The following is an 11,549-nucleotide window of genomic DNA, read 5'->3' on the forward strand; positions in this document are numbered from 1 at the left end:
AAGAAATGGAAGCTATTTAAGGGGGGTGACGGGGGGATGAAGTTGTAATTGACCAGAATACAGGATCAGAGAAGGAGAAAGGCCAGGGGGTTGACGGTAGAGGATTTCCTTTAGGCATGATTTGGTAAGGCAGTGTAGGTGCTCTCTAGGTCTCATTGGTACCACCCTCTCCGCCTCTTTCATATTCTGTGGTAGCATGTCTCATATCCTAATATATTTTCACATGTTTACATATTTGTGTCTACTTCCATCTCCCAACCCCTAGGATATGAGCTTCTGAATGACTGGGATCTTAAAGGGATTTATTTCTCTCTGTCTCTCCCAAAGCACCTATCAATACTACTGTGTTTTCTTCTTAGTAGGTGCTCCATAAATGAGCACTAAAATAAAGTTAATGCAACGCCATCCTCTTTTCTGTCCTCGGTGTTAACATTTTAAAAGTGCATTACCACATAGTAACATGCAGTATTCCTTACGGAGTGGCACAGGGCTTTGTCTCCCCCACTCAGTATTTCATTTCATTAAATGAGGTAATACATATAAAGCACTCAGAAGAGCACGTGGCACTTAAGTGTCATGTAAGTGTTTGCTCTTGGTCTTACCATTTTAATTTAATTTTCATAGTGCTACTATTATCCCTAAGAAGTTAAAATGCACAAGAGTCCCACAGCCAGTGCAAGTACCACTTTATAAATAAATAAAGCAAAGAGAATGTAACCAATTAAATAATAATAATAGGGACCAAAAGAAAGCAGGAGTAGCAATACTCGTATCAGATAAAATAGACTTTAAAACCAAGACTGTGAAAAGAGACAAAGATGGTCACTACATAATGATCAAAGGATCAATCCAAGAAGAAGATATAACAATTATAAATATATATGCACCCAACACGGGAGCACCGCAGTATGTAAGACAAATGCTAACAAGTATGAAAGAAGAAATTAACAATAACACAATAATAGTGGGAGACTTTAATACCCCACTCACACCTATGGATAGATCAACTAAACAGAAAATTAACAAGGAAACACAAACTTTAAACGATACAATAGACCAGTTAGACCTAATTGATATCTATAGGACATTTCATCCCAAAACAATTTCACCTTCTTCTCAAGCGCACATGGAACCTTCTCCAGGATAGATCACATCCTGGGCCATAAAGCTAGCCTTGGTAAATTCAAAAAAATAGAAATCATTCCAAGCATCTTTTCTGACCACAATGCAGTAAGATTAGATCTCAATTACAGGAGAAAAACTATTAAAAAATCCAACATATGGAGGCTGAACAACACACTGCTGAATAACCAACAAATCACAGAAGAAATCAAAAAAGAAATCAAAATTTGCATAGAAACGAATGAAAATGAAAACACAACAACCCAAAACTTGTGGGACACGGTAAAAGCAGTCCTAAGGGGAAAGTTCATAGCAATACAGGCACACCTCAAGAAACAAGAAAAAAGTCAAATAAATAACCTAACTCTACACCTAAAGCAACTAGAAAAGGAAGAAATGAAGAACCCCAGGGTTAGTAGAAGGAAAGAAATCTTAAAAATTAGAGCAGAAATAAATGCAAAAGAAACAAAAGAGACCATAGCAAAAAATCAACAAAACCAAAAGCTGGTTCTTTGAAAGGATAAATAAAATTGACAAACCATTAGCCAGACTCATCAAGAAACAAAGGGAGAAAAATCAAATCAATAAAATTAGAAATGAAAATGGAGAGATCACAACAGACAACACAGAAATACAAAGGATCATAAGAGACTACTATCAACAATTATATGCCAATAAAATGGACAACGTGGAAGAAATGGACAAATTCTTAGAAAAGCACAACTTTCCAAAACTCGACCAGGAAGAAATAGAAAATCTTAACAGACCCATCACAAGCACAGAAATTGAAACTGTAATAAAAAATCTTCCGGCAAACAAAAGCCCAGGTCCAGACGGCTTCACAGCTGAATTCTACCAAAAATTTAGAGAAGAGCTAACACCTATCCTGCTCAAACTCTTCCAGAAAATTGCAGAGGATGGTAAACTTCCAAACTCATTCTATGAGGCCACCATCACCCTAATACCAAAACCTGACAAAGATCCCACAAAAAAAGAAAACTACAGGCCAATATCACTGATGAACATAGATGCAAAAATCCTTAACAAAATTCTAGCAATCAGAATCCAACAACACATTAAAAAGATCATACACCATGACCAAGTGGGCTTTATCCCAGGGATGCAAGGATTCTTCAATATCCGCAAATCAATCAATGTAATACACCACATTAACAAATTGAAAAATAAAAACCATATGATTATCTCAATAGATGCAGAGAAAGCCTTTGACAAAATTCAACATCCATTTATGATCAAAACTCTCCAGAAAGCAGGATTAGAAGGAACATACCTCAACATAATCAAAGCTATATATGACAAACCCACAGCAAACATTATCCTCAATGGTGAAAAATTGAAAGCATTTCCTCTAAAGTCAGGAACAAGACAAGGGTGCCCACTTTCACCATTACTATTCAACATAGTTTTGGAAGTTTTGGCCACAACAATCAGAACAGAAAAAGAAATAAAAGGAATCCAAATTGGAAAAGAAGAAGTAAAGCTCTCACTGTTTGCAGATGACATGATCCTCTACATAGAAAACCCTAAAGACACCACCAGAAAATTACTAGAACTAATCAATGACTATAGTAAAGTTGCAGGATATAAAATCAACACACAGAAATCCCTTGCATTCCTATACACTAATAATGAGAAAACAGAAAGAGAAATTAAGGAAACAATTCCATTCACCATTGCAACGGAAAGAATAAAATACTTAGGAATATATCTACCTAAAGAATCTAAAGACCTATATATAGAAAACTATAAAACACTGGTGAAAGAAATCAAAGAGGACACTAACAGATGGAGAAATATACCATGTTCATGGATTGGAAGAATCAATGTAGTGAAAATGAGTATACTACCCAAAGCAATCTATAGATTCAATGCAATCCCTATCAAGCTACCAACAGCATTCTTCACAGAGCTAGAACAAATAATTTCACAATTTGTATGGAAAAACAAAAAACCTCGAATAGCCAAAGCGATCTTGAGAAAGAAGAATGGAACTGGAGGAATCAACCTACCTGACTTCAGGCTCTACTACAAAGCCATAGTTATCAAGACAGTATGGTACTGGCACAAAGACAGAAATATAGATCAATGGAACAAAATAGAAAGCCCAGAGATAAATCCACGCACATATGGACACCTTATCTTCGACAAAGGAGGCAAGAATATACAATGGATTAAAGACAATCTCTTTAACAAGTGGTGCGGGGAACTCTGGTCAACCACTTGTAAAAGAATGAAACTAGAACACTTTCTAACACCATACACAAAAATAAACTCAAAATGGATTAAAGATCTAAACGTAAGACCAGAAACTATAAAACTCCTAGAGGAGAACATAGGCAAAACACTCTCTGACATACATCACAGCAGGATCCTCTATGACCCACCTCCCAGAATATTGGAAATAAAAGCAAAAATAAACAAATGGGACCTAATTAACCTTAAAAGCTTCTGCACATCAAAGGAAACTATTAGCAAGGTGAAAAGACAGCCTTCAGAATGGGAGAAGATAATAGCAAATGAAGCAACTGACAAACAACTAATCTCGAGAATATACAAGCAACTCCTACAGCTCAACTCCAGAAACATAAATGACCCAATCAAAAAATGGGCCAAAGAACTAAATAGACATTTCTCCAAAGAAGACATACAGATGGCTAACAAACACATGAAAAGATGCTCAACATCACTCATTATCAGAGAAATGCAAATCAAAACCACTATGAGGTACCATTTCACACCTGTCAGAATGGCTGCGATCCAAAAGTCTACAAGTAATAAATGCTGGAGAGGGTGTGGAGAAAAGGGAACCCTCTTACACTGTTGGTGGGAATGCAAACTAGTACAGCCACTATGGAGAACAGTGTGGAGATTCCTTAAAAAACTGGAAATAGACATGCCTTATGATCCAGCAATCCCACTGCTGGGCATACACACTGAGAAAACCAGAAGGGAAAGAGACACGAGTACCCCAATGTTCATTGCAGCACTGTTTATAATAGCCAGGACATGGAAGCAACCTAGATGTCCATCAGCAGATGAATGGATAAGAAAGCTGTGGTACATATACACAATGGAGTATTATTCAGCCATTAAAAAGAATACATTTGAATCAGTTCTAATGAGGTGGATGAAACTGGAGCCTATTATACAGAGTGAAGTAAGCCAGAAAGAAAAACACCAATACAGTATACTAACGCATATATATGGAATTTAGAAAGATGGTAACAATAACCCTGTGTACGAGACAGCAAAAGAGACACTGATGTATAGAACAGTCTTATGGACTCTGTGGGAGAGGGAGAGGGTGGGAAGATTTGGGAGAATGGCATTGAAACATGTAAAATATCATGTATGAAATGAGTTGCCAGTCCAGGTTCGACGCACGATACTGGGTGCTTGGGGCTGGTGCACTGGGACGACCCAGAGGGATGGAATGGGGAGGGAGGAGGGAGGAGGGTTCAGGATGGGGAACACATGTATGCCTGTGGCAGATTCATTTTGATGTTTGGCAAATCTAATACAGTTATGTTAAGTTTAAAAATAAAATAAAATAATAATAATAATAATAATACCTTTGAGACTAGAAATCTTGTGTCCTCACTCCCAGACTTTTGTAGTAAAAGTCGGACTCCATTAGATAGCTGACGAACTACATTAAAACATTTATTTTCATTGATTTATAATTTATCCCTTGTGTACATTCAGAGAGAAATTGAGACACCTTACAGTAAAAATACGTATACAATAGCCACACTATTCACAATAGCCAAGACGTGGAAAAAGCCTGAATGTCCATCAACAGATGAATGGATAAAGAAGATGTGGTACATTACTCAGAATGAAATAATGCCATTTGCAGCAACATGGAGTAACATCGATGGGCCTACAGATTACCATACTAAGTAAAGTAAGTCAGAAAGAGAAAGGCAAATGCCATATGGTAGCACTTATATGTGGAATCTAAAACATGACATGCGTAAACTTCCCTGTGAAAGAGAAACAGACTCACAAACCTAGAGAACAGACTTGTGATTGCCAAGTGAGAGCAGTGTGGGGGGAGGGATGGATTGGGAGTTTGGGGTTAGCAGATGCAAACTATTATATATAGAATGGATAAACAACAAAGTCCTACTGTATAGGACAGGGAACTGTATTCGATATTCTATAATAAGCCATAATGGAAAAAGGATATGAAAAGTATATATATGCATGTGTAACTGAATCACTCTGCTGTACAGCAGAAATTAGCACAACATTGTAAATCAATTATACTTCAATAAAATAAATTTTAAAAAAATACAAAAGGGCAGTCCGAGTAGAAATTTATCCACGTAATGTCATTTGAAGGGCCTCATGTTGTTTCTGATTGGTTTGTGCTGTGCTTTCTGCTACCTTTCTGCTAAAATATAAAAAGGGATCCTTTCCTCCAGTTTCCATAGCACTTTCCCTATTTCCCTTATAACTCACTGGCAGCCTCCACAATTGCCCTCAACCGGGCTTCTGATAAGGTTCTCTTCAAAGCATCTTTGACTATCGCTAATGCTCCAAAATCACTGCAGACAGTGATTGCAGCCATGAAATTAAAAGACGCTCACTCCTTGGAAGGAAAGTTATGACCAACCTAGATAGCATATTCAAAAGCAGAGACATGACTTTGCCGACAAAGGTCCATCTAGTCAAGGCTATGGTTTTTCCAGTAGTCATGTATGGATGTGAGAGTTGGACTGTGAAGAAAGCTGAGCGCCGAAGAACTGATGCTTTTGAACTGTGGTGTTGGAGAAGACTCTTGGGAGTCCCTTGGACTACAAGGAGATCCAACCAGTCCATTCTAAAGGAGATCAGTCCCGGGTGTTCTTTGGAAGGACTGATGCTAAAGCTGAAACTCCAATACTTTGGCCACCTAGTGTGAGGAGTTGACTCATTGGAAAAGACTCTGATGCTGGGAGGGATTGGGGGCAGGAGGAGAAGGGGACGACAGAGGATGAGATGGCTGGATGGCATCACCGACTCGATGGACGTTTGTTTGAACTCCGGGAGATGGTGATGGACAGGGAGGCCTGGCGTGCTGCAGTTCATGGGGTCGCAAAGAGTCAGACATGGCTGAGCGACTGAACTGAACTGAAGACTCTCTCAAAGTCCTTTCTTTGTTGTTATTGTTTACCATGAACCCCTACTCTCAGTGCCAACATGTATTTTACTTTTCCATTGCTGTGCAACAAACGGCTGGTCACATTGTTGTTCAGTTGCTAAATCGTGTCTGACTCTTTATGTCCCCATGGACTGCAGCACATCAGGCTTCCCTGTCCTTCACTATCTCCTGGAGCTTGTTCACACTCATATCCACTGAGTCTGTCATGCCATCCAACCATCTCATCCTCTGTCGCCCACTTCTCCTCCTGCCCTCAATCTTTCCCAGCATCAGGGTCTTTTGGTCATCTTTATTAAATGAGATAAGGCTCTACAGTAGAACATGAACACCAGGAGGCAAGGATCTTTGGGGCATTGCTAGAGGCTGGCCGTCACAGTGCCTGTGCTGAACCGGTTGTTGATCCCAGCACTGCTCTAAGATCCAGGTTAGAGGGGCTTGTAATAGGCCGCATGCTTTAGAGGTTCCACTCCTACCCTCTTCCAGCCTCATCTGTCTGCAAACAGCCAAGGGCAATCGAGGGGATGTGCACACTGAGAACCCACCTGCCTGCCTCCAAACTTGTTTCATATATCAGTTCAGTTCAGTCACTCAGTCGTGTCCGAATCTTTGCGACCCATGGACTGTAGCCCACCAAGCTCCTCTGTCCATGGGATTCTTCAGGCAAGAATACTGGAGTGGGTTGCCATTTCCTTCTCCAGGGGTACTGAATTAATGGCCCACTCTAATACAGTATGACCTCATCTTAAATCTATTATACCTGCAAATACCCTACTTCCAAATAAGGTCACATTTACAGTTTCAAGGGGTTGCAAAGAGTCAGACACGACTGAGCGACTTCACTTTCACTTTAATTCAGTATGACTGGTATTCCTCTGAGAAGGGAAAGGACACAGAAACAGACAGGGGAAAACGCTATGTGACGATGGAGATGGGAATCACGTTACTTACAAGGCAAGTGATACCAACGTTTGACAGCAACCACCAGAAATTAGGAGAGAGGTGTGAAACAGATTCTGCCTCAGAGCCTCTGGAAGGGACCACCCTTGCTGATACCTTGACCTCAGACTTCTGGCCTCCAGAACTGAGATAACGTATTTCTGTTGTCTTAAGCCATCTGGTTTGTGGCAATTTGTTACGGTAACCTTAGGTCACTAACACACCCCTCTTTGTGTCTCAAGCCCCTGAGAATTCTAGTGTCTTCCTAAGTCCAGATCTTACCACCCTGTTTAGTTTACCTGCAACAGTACCAAGTCAGTGAATTAAGGATGATCCTGCAGTGGGTGTAGTAAACCTTTCCCCCACTGCTCTAAAGCAGTGGTTCTGAAACTTCAGTGTGCTTCAGTAGCACCTGGAGGACTGTAAAACCCTGATGGCTGGCGGCCTACCCTCAGAATTTCCAACTCAGTAGGTCTGGAGCAGGGTCTGAGAATGTGCATTGCAAACAAGTTCCCAGCGGATGCTGATGCTGCTGTTCCAGGCAAGCTAGGTCATCCATCAGTTCCTTTCAATAAAATATAGTAGAGGCTAGGGCACCATCACACAAATTATTTACAATCGTATATTTTAATTTATTTGGGGCTGCAATAAAAGGATTTAAAACAGGCTTGACAAATAGCGGAAAGAAATCCCTTTCAGTGACAGTAAGGTGGGCCAAAAAAATAGAACAATGATAGATTTGAGTCAGTGGTATTTATGTGAAAAAAAAAAAAAAAAAAACTACAGCTTATTAGTTTCAAACAAGCTTTTATTTCCAATGTGAACAATACTATCACATTATCTGTAAAAGGTAAGAGTCAAGTCAGATGTCAGTAGTTAGTATCACTTTGGGGCGTTGAAACTTTGAAACAAAATTAGTATTTTAGGCTAATGAAACAAGAATATCCGTGAAGAACAACTTCATCTTTTCTTTTGCTGTCTGCTTCTGTCTATGCCTTCCCACTGTAGGATGAAATAAGAGCCAGTTAACAATTGTACCCCAATAACATGCACCAGTGACTTTCTAAATATGAGTCAACACTGTGTACATCTATTTTCTCAATGAGGAGAAAACAAAATGCTTTCTTCTTGTAACCCAGACCCTTGGTGATCCAGGTGCACATCATTTCGTCACACCAACCTTATCTCCCTCTTGCCCATCACTATAAATGCTTGTTTGTTTGTTTTTGTTGTTTTCATGAAAGGCCACTCTGTGATTGATAACCAATAATATTACTATGACTGATTTTCTTTTCTTTTGAATAAAAAATCTAAATTGAACTAATATTTGTGAATTAATCCTGAAATGCAGTTCTCCTGAAACCCTTAACGTCTTACTACTTTGTAAGGAATCACTTTCTCAAAGTCATCATCAGTACAGGAGACTACAATTCTGTGGCCAGGCGATGATGATACAGCTAATGCACGACCTAGTCACTGTAGCTGCTGCTTCTGGTGACGATTCTCTAAAGAAGCATTGGTCTCTATTTCCAGGTCTGATAAATTCCCCATCTGTAGCAGTCTTAAAGCAACAGGACAAAGGACTCGTGGCTATAAATGAAATACATTTCAGAACATACTGCCTCCTACATTATCTAGAATTCATTATTAACAACAAACTGTTTTTCCAAAATTAAATTTCAACAATTTTCCTATTTACTTTACAGAAGAAAAATTAAAAAATATAAAGCTGTTAGTAATAGGTATGTGTCAGGAATGGTTACATCATACAAAACCTATACAATAATACCTGTATTATCCAGAGCTGCCCTTTGCTGAGACCACATCCATTTAGAGTCCTTCTCCAGGTTTTTCATTTCCATCCTCTTCCTCTTCATCAGAGTTTTCATACTGATCCTCACCCTCATCATTAAGGCAGAATGATGCAGACTTTGGGGTCAAAAGTTGGTGGGAAAAATATCCCAACTTAAAATCAGCAGCAGAGTCTAGGCCTGAGAGAAGAGAAATATGTTTAAAGAAAGAAAAAAACAAAAAATAGCTGGACATGTTTCTACTGGTTGATACATTTCTAACCCCACCCGCACCCCCCAATTCTGCTGCCTGACAACTTTCACAAACGGTGTTCCCCTCTTTCCAGTAAATCTCACACACTATGCCTCTGATTATTTCTGGCCCCTTTGGAGAAGGGATCCGAACCATTTGATACTGATACCATTTTGCATGTGTGTTGTCAGAATCTCAATGGAAAACGTTCGTTTGATGTAAAGACAAATTCTATGGGGAAGCTCACGGATTCCTCAACTGCTGAAAAGTGCCCCTGTGCTATGTCATCATTTTCTCAGACCCTCCTACCAAGAATCTCCACATTTTTTAAAGCCGTCAACCAAAAGGGAAGGATGCCATTTGTTTGCCCCTAGGGCTACAGTCCATCGGGTCGCTAAGAGTCAGACAGGACTGAGCGACTTCACTTTCACTTTTCACTTTCATGCACTGGAGAAGGAAATGGCAACCCACTCCAGTGTTCTTGCCTGGAGAATCCCAGGGACAGGGGAGCCTGGTGGGCTGCCGTCTATGGGGTTGCACAGAGTCGGACACGACTGAAGCGACTTAGCAGCAGCAGCAGGTTGGTAGAAGGCAGCATGCTTTTTCTTGAGACCATAAATGTCTATAGAATTGGGCTTCCACTTGTGCTGCCTTCCAATTGTGCCTGGAGGTTTTTGAGAGCTCTGACCCGCTGCTTAACCGCTAGAGACCTGCCTTTGAGCTGGATGGCCCCACGGGGTCCGCAAGGGCCTAAAGGCTCAGCCACCACATGCCCGCCTCGGCCCCTCCGGGACCACAGGCCTCGGCCTCCCAGTCCTCAGAGGCAGCAGTCAGGACCTCGCTCACCCAGAACTCGGCCTCCAACGCCAGTTCCTCTGCCTTCTAGGATGCAAGCCCCTCCGCAGGATCCCGCAGCTCCCAGGGTGGAGCGCCCTCCACTGGGTACTCACCCTGCAAGACTTTGCCTCCCTCTCCCAGGTCTTCCTGCTCCTGAGGAGGCACCGGACCTTCTCCAGGCTCCGAGGGTGCTTGGGAGCGGCCCCTGGCCATCAGGCGGTCAGTGGGAGGCCGGAACAGGACATGTCTGTTGTTACGGAAATTGCGTAGAAAGGAGTCGACCTGACTCCAGAACAGGGGCCCAAACCTCTCCGCAGGGAACTCAAGGCCTGCAACCACTGCCGCACCCTCCTGGTCATTCTCGTCCTCCTCTTCCATGTCTTCCTCTTCATCCACGTCCTCCAACTCGAAATCAGTCTCACCCTCTTCCTCATCCTCCTCCATCTCCTCTACATCTTCCTCCATCTCCTCCTCTTCTAACAGCTGTCTACCACATTCCTCTTCCACTGTGGCCTGTGGCCAACCCTGCTCCCCGAGCAGGGCTCTGGAGACCTCCAAGGAGGCCAGAAGAGCCGTGGCCTCCTCGACTCCTTCCATCCCCTCCCAAGCGGATGCCTGGACCCCAAGGAGACTGGGAGCCTGCAGTGATGTCTGTGGGGAAGATGGCAGCCGCCAGGCTGAATGTCGCGCTGAGGAGACGCTGTTGGCAGTGGGACCTTAGGGTGGGGGTGAGGCAGCAGAGACGACAGCTGCACGGGGAACAGGAGTTTGTGAAGGTGCTGGTGTGGGCCTACCCCCGCGACAGGAAAGGCAAGGGGGCGGCCCGCAGACTGGCCCACTAAGACAGAGGCTGAGCTGGCAGCGGACAGGTGCCAAACACCCTAATGGGCTGGCGATGGTAAGTGGAAGTGGAAGGGTCAACTGGGGACCACTTCCTCTAGCGCCAGCTCGAAGTTCATCTGCCAGGAGGCAAGGATTGGCGTGACCGCTGTCCAGTGAGTGATCAAGGCTTTCAGACTGCATGGAAGCCTTCCAGCCCCAGGTCTTACTTTGAGCCCACAGGAGTCCTTTCCTTTACATTGCACCCTTGCAAAAACAAAACGGCAATGTCCCTATAGGGCGGCACCCTGGGGTATGGGAACCTGGATGTGGTGCCCGGTTGCCACTATGTGACAGCTCAGGCCATCAGAGATACGCTCTTTTTTTTATAAGTTAATAGAGGCTCGCTAAAGCCTTGAGAAAGTACATCAAAAGAAAGAGAAGGAGAAATTGGAAAACATAAACTGAATTAAACGGGAGCACTGAATATGAAATAGAAAAAGTGAAACAAACTAGATAAAAGTTAAAGATCATCATATAGTCCTGTTGTTTTTAAGCATGGCTGCTCATTAGAAACATGTCTGTAGGTTTGGAGAATAAAAGCAATACCGTGGCATTTTTC

At 42.2% G+C, this 11,549-nt stretch overlaps 1 long non-coding RNA gene across 1 annotated transcript; it reads right to left on the reverse strand.

Annotated features, from left to right (window-relative positions):
• Positions 1-8,101: 8,101 nt before the first annotated feature.
• Positions 8,102-10,356, reverse strand: LOC129638953 (uncharacterized). Its single transcript, XR_008708107.1, has 3 exons — positions 10,222-10,356; positions 9,018-9,219; positions 8,102-8,230 (listed from the first exon to the last, which is right to left on the reverse strand). It is a non-coding gene; the product is annotated as an uncharacterized LOC129638953 (long non-coding RNA).
• Positions 10,357-11,549: the final 1,193 nt, after the last annotated feature.

Source organism: Bubalus kerabau, chromosome X (genome assembly GCF_029407905.1).
Source record: "Bubalus kerabau isolate K-KA32 ecotype Philippines breed swamp buffalo chromosome X, PCC_UOA_SB_1v2, whole genome shotgun sequence".
NCBI lineage: Eukaryota > Metazoa > Chordata > Mammalia > Artiodactyla > Bovidae > Bubalus > Bubalus kerabau.